This window comes from Petaurus breviceps, unplaced genomic scaffold (assembly GCF_028583685.1).
Source record: "Petaurus breviceps papuanus isolate PSGF00001 unplaced genomic scaffold, PetGlider_PUasm1.0 90808, whole genome shotgun sequence".
Classification (NCBI taxonomy): domain Eukaryota; kingdom Metazoa; phylum Chordata; class Mammalia; order Diprotodontia; family Petauridae; genus Petaurus; species Petaurus breviceps.
Genome location: NW_027187349.1, coordinates 18,615,492 through 18,621,866, shown reverse-complemented (window position 1 = coordinate 18,621,866; position 6,375 = coordinate 18,615,492).

Sequence of the window (6,375 nt, the reverse complement as noted above, 5' to 3'; positions counted from 1 at the left end):
TAATTCTTTTTTAGAAAATTCTTCTGTAATGATGTTTTAAAAGTTTTAATTTTTTAGAAGTTTTCTGACCATTGTTTTCCTGTGGATAGTGTAATGCATGTTTAGCCTGGTAATATTGACTTAAATTTATTCTTTTGGTATAGCTTTAGTGTCATTGCATAATAACCACAAATACTTTATCATCTAATTTGATAACAAAATAATTCTCATAATTATTATTATGTTTCTTTTAAAAGCACAATTGTGCTTTAAAAATGTGACATTCAAAGTCCACTTCTCTCTTCTTTTCTTGATTTGACATAATGAATATGCACTAGTGCTGCACTCAGTATACCAGCAAATTTGAAAAACTCAACAGTGGCCACTGGATTGGAAAAGAACAGTTTACTTTCCAATCCTAAAGAAGGGCAATGTCAAGGAATGTTCAAATTACCAAAAAATTGCAGTCATTTCACAATCCAACAAGGATATATTGAAAATTCTGTAAGCTAGGCTTCAGCAATATGTGTACCAAGAACTATGAAAATAGACTGGTTTTTGAAGAGGCAGAGGAACTAGAGACCAAATTGCCAACATTTGCTGGAATATGGAGAAACCAAGGGAATTCCAGGAAACCATCTACTTCTCTGGCATTGACTACACTAAAACCTTTGACTGTGTGGACCACAACAAAATGTGACAAGTTCTCAAAGAGATGGGAGTACCAGATCATTTTACTTGTTTCTTGAGGAACCTGTATGTGAGCCAAGAAGCAATATTTACAATGGAACATGAAACAACTGATTGGTTTAATAGAAAAAAAGGAGTATGACGAGGTTGTGTATTGTCACCTTATTTATTTAATTTATATCCAGAGTACATCATGTGAAGTGCCAGGCTTAGATGAATCAAAATGTAGAATCAAGGATGCCAGGAGAAATACCAATAGTCCCAGATATTCAGATGACACCACTCTGATGGCAGAAAGTGAAGAATTAGGAAGCATCTTGAGGGCAAAAGAGGAAAGTGTTAAAGCTGTCTTGAAGCTTAACAAAAAAAACTGAGATCTTGGCAATTGGTCCCTTTACTTCCTGGTGAATGGAAGAAGAAATGGAAGTAGATCAAACCTTATGATCTTGGGCTCAAAGATCACCACAGATGGTTATAGCAGCCATGAAATTAAGAGATGCTTGTACCTTGGCAGGAAAGCTATGACAAATCTGAATAGCATACCAAAAAGCAGAGACATCCCCTTGCCAACAAAGGTCTGTGTAGTCAGAGCTGTGGTTTTTCCAGTAGCAATGTGATTATGAGAGTTGGATGATAAGGAAAATTAAGTTCCTCAGAATTGATGTTTTCGAATTGTGGTGCTGGACGAGACTTTTGAAAGTCCCTTGGACAAGGAGATCAAATCAATACTTAAAGAAATTAATGAGGCTATTCTCTGGAAGTCAAATACTAAAGCTGAAGCTTAAATATTTTGGCCACATAATGAGAAGATGGGACCCAGTAGGAAAGACCATGCATAATGCTGGGAAAGGTTGAAGGAAGGAAAAGGGGGAGGCAGAGGATGAAATAGATAAATGGTTTCATGGACACAAGGAACATGAATGTGGACAGACTTCAAGATATAATGGAGGACAAAAGAGCCTGGTGTGCTGTGGTCCATGGAGTCATGAATAACAACAAAGCATTCTCTAGTAATTAAAAATAACAAAATGTTGCAGTATACCAATATGTATGACATTCAAAATACAGTCAAATTATAGATGCATCAGGATGGCTAGGTGGTGCAGTGAATAGAGTACTGGCCCTGGAGTCAGGAGGACCTGAGTTCAAATTCAGCCTCAAACACTTAACAAAAAAAAAAAAATACCACACCTAGCCGTGTGACCTTGGGCAAGTCACTTAACCCCAATTGCCCTTACTCCTCCTATTTGAAAAACAACAACAAAAAAAAACTATAGCTGCATCACTGCCATTTATTTTGTTTTATTCTATCTTTTTTTGCCTTTTGGAGGGCAATTGGGGTTAAGTGACTTGCCCTAAGTTATACGGCTAGTCTTTTTTTGTGGGTGTTAAGTGTCTGAGGCCGGAACCGAACTCTGGTCCTTCTGACTCCAGGACCGGCGCTTTACTCACTGCACCACCTAGCTGCCCCAATCAATGCCATTTATAATGCACTGAACAGTTGTCCTAAATGATGAGAGTAACACATAAAGTCTCTGTCCTTGCCTACCCTGGCATCCTGGCATCCTTAGCTATTATAGCACCAAGTTAGTCGATGTACCATTAAAACTTTCCTTATGGGCACTAAAATTTGAATCTCATATAATTTTCCTGTATCATGAAATATTATTCTTTTGATTTTTTTCTTGACCACTTAAAAATGTAAAAACCATTCTTGGTTTGTGGGTGGTAAAAAACAGGAAGTATGGGCCAGATTTGGTCTGTGGGCTACCATCACCAACCCTTGGTCTAGATTCAAGAAAGTGATAGAGAAAATGTTAATAACATAGATTAAGCTTTAAAGTGTTGTTACTGTTGTTATTATTATTATTGTGTGTACATGTATGTATATACATATATATTTTTTTAATTTTTTCTCCCAGAAAGCTGGTTGTCAAGCATTTATCCACATTTCCTGGATCAGGAAAATTATAAAAAGTAAGATTTTACTTCCTCTTCATCAGGCAGTTTGAAATCTTGGGTGCTGAATGTGGCTTTGGGTATAATCAGCCTCTTAAAGAACTGTGCTATGATTCTGGGTGATAATGCTAATGAAACTTGAATTGGTAGAAGCAGTAGTAGAATATATATTTACTGAATTTCTATTCAAAGGCATTCTTCTGTGAGCTGTGTCAAAAGAGGGCAGCCTACTTTAGCTCAGGTGGTACCTAAAACACTTAACAACTTCATAAAAAAATTTCTTTTGACTATATCTTAACACGACAGAGTAGAGCTCTAAGGCTAATAGGACAACGAGGTCAAATGGGTTTCAATGAACACTGAGTCTTTTTTGAGCAGATCTGAAAGATTCAGATTTCCTGTTGACAGTTTGCTCCTATTGAGTATTGTGTGGTCTTATCATTGGGCCCCAGCTTTGCACCTTTCCCCCAAGTCCCAATAAAATGAGATACATGACAATTATTTAGCTCATATTAAACAGGGGGGAGAGAGTGTCAGATGAGAAATGTTGAGTGACTTTGCTCCTGCACAGATAGCATTTTTAAAGTATTTTCTAACGGTATTTTTGCAAGCAACCAGAAGCTCCCTTTTGTGTAGAAGTGTTTATAAGTATATGGATTGTTCAGAATTCTAGGTATTACTGATTCCAAAATACAGCCATCTCACACAGCAGAAAAACTAACCATTTTCAATGCCTGAGCATCATGGGTAAACAGGGAACATGCAAGTTTTCAGACTGGTGCATATAAAATGGGAAGAGCGATCCCAAAAGATATAATGAGATTCCAAACATATACATCTCAAAGTGTTGTTGCTATGTATAGTGTGTTATTTTTGTCATTGTTGAGTCATTTCAATCGTGCCCCACCCTTCATGACTCTATTTTGGGGTTTTCTTGGCAAATGTATTGGAATGGTTTGCCATTTCCTTCTCTAGCTCATTTTACAGAAGAGGAAACTGAGGCAAATAGGATTAAGTGACGTGCTCAGGGTCACACAGTTAGGAAGTGGTTAGGGTCAGATTTGAAGTCAGGAAGGTGAGTCTTCCTGACTTCAGACCCAGTACTCTATCCACTGAGCCCATAGCATATTATACTTCTTACCAACTGTGATCTTTACCAATGAGGAAAGAGTCCCATACCAAAGGTCTCTGGGGCTCTAGTTACATATGAAAAGTGCTTTATAAATCTTAAAGTGCTATATAAGTGTTAGTTGTTGTTTACTAATATTATTTCAAAGATGGAATCCAATTTCCTATATATTTCTTTTTAAAATCATTGACACTGGAGATTTAAGCAGGGATCTAAAATAATTATTCTGTATGGGACAATCACTTAAAAACACAAGCAGATCTCAACAACCAAAATGCTTCTTATTTGGTTACCTTTGGTTGAAAGGAATTATAGCATCCTGGAGAGAGCACGGCACTTTAAGTCAGGGAAGTTGTGGATTGAATGCTGACTGTGATACTTGATATGTCCTAATGTAACCATCAGAATGTCCCTCAAACCCTCTGAATCTGAGTTTCCTCACCTGGAAAGTGAGAAGAATAATACCTAGAGACCCTACCTCGTAAGCTAGTGTGATTTGGGTTGTTGGTAGGTGATAGGGCAAAAATCACAGCCTTTTTTAGTCTTTTCTAACCAACCTAGTCCTTGTGTTTTGTATGAAAAGGGACAATAATGTGAGGCAATTTCAGAAGGGTTTTTTCATTACAGCTTCACCAGTTCCTTGTCAGTTTCACTTAGTAGAACCCTTGAGAATAAATGACCTGGAGCAAAGGTATGATAAAATGTGAAAGAAATTTTCTGGGCATTATTCAGTTAAGAATTAAGCTGAGAGAATCCAGAAAAAGACTTAAACATGCCTAAAGGCCTCTTTAACTTACTGGCTGAATGTGTCTAGCTAGGTATTTGTGTCCAAAAAAAGAGAGAGAGCTAATCATAGCTCCTGGGACAATCTACCTGAAGAGCTGCCAGACGCCTTCCTCTGAGACTGAATAGTAGCTTAAGATCAGAACATGGTAACAGCAGAAACAGTAGCAGGGGAGATACCTAGGAGACTGGAGCAATGAGATGTATTAAGTCATTTTTCAGTCATGTTTTACTCTTTATGACCTCCTTTGGGATTTTCTTGACAAAGATACTCTAGTGGTTTGTCATTTTTTTCTCCAGTTCATTTTACAGATGGGGAAACTGAGGCAAGCAGGGTTAAGTGACTTGCCCAGGGTCACACAGCTAGTATGTATCCAAGGCTAGATTTGAATTCAGGTCTTCCTGACTCCAAGCCTGGCACTGTATCTAATGTGCCACCTAGCTACCCTTAAAGCAATAAGAACAATGGTGCACAGGTCCCCAGCTCAAGCTTCCAGAATGTTGGCAGCTCTGCAGCATTAGATGAATGAATTTCACCCCCTCGTCCCCAGACATCTATTTTCACTGACCATCAGTATTCTCTGGCTAGATGCTGTGTAATCACACATTTTCTCTCCCAAAGCTGGAAACCAGAAGACCAGTACCTCTCTTTACCCAAGATCTCACCAACTCTACCCTTATAGCAGGCTCAAAGCATTGAAAAGTTAATATCCACCAATAGAGTGTCATGCAAATGGGCTTTGAGTTATGGGGATTCCACGTATTTCAGACCCATCATGGACGTTGGTGGTTGAGTCCCTAGTCTAGGGACCCAAGTATCCCTTATAACATTGTTTCTTTGTGAAAATGTATTCAGTTCTGAGTCACAGACTACCCAAGGAACTTTTGAAAGGCAGAGTGCTAGGGCAGCTAGGTGGCACAGTGAATAGCACACCGGCCCTGGAGTCTAGAGGACCTTTGTTCAAATCCGGCCTCAGACACTTAACACAAAAACTAGCTGTGTGACCTTGGGCAAGTCACAACCCCAATTGCCCTCCAAAAAAAAAAAGACAATGAGTGCTGTTTGTGAGTTAAGAACCACATATATTTTGCTTTATCAAAGGACTTTAGTGTTGCCCAGGAAATAGGTGATATTTTTGTGCCTTGGTTTATACTTTTATGATAGTGTGATAGTGTGGGCGGGAGGGAATGTGGGGCAGCAGGGAAACACAGAGGAAATTAACAAGAATCCAGTCTGAATCTTCAGTTAGTCGTCAGGCAGAGGGAGAGATTAAAAGACTTCACCTCCTGCTGTCTTTCCCAGTTGACTGTTAATCTGGAGGCCACACACTGCTTTTGCCATGGCCCCAGTCCGTAAGTGAAATGGGCACTTGTTAAATCTGCCTCCTGTGTTGATCTTGGAAGCTGGTGTCCAGAGGAAGGAAGCAGGAGATGAGAGGGTCAGGAAAGCAGGGGGAGACAGTCGTGGCAAAGGAATCCAAACAGATCTGGAGTCATCGTGGCGACCGATAGCCAGCAAGCTGGAGAGTGTGGCTGTGGCCGTGGCCATGGCTGTGACTGTGGCCGTGACTGTGTAAATCCCCCCTTCTTACTGCGCTCTCTGAGTCAGTCTCAAATTTTGTTGTTGTTGTTGTTATTTTTGTCTTTTATTGTCCAAGAGGACCAGAGGCCAGCCTCGAACTATCCCAAATAGGGAGGAGGAGTTCATGGGGTTTCCAGGAGAAGGGTTAGTGAGCAGCCACCCACCAGAGCACTGGGCAGGTGAGATATCCATCCATCCATCCATCCATCCATCCATCCATCCATCCATCCATCCATCCATCCATCCATCCATC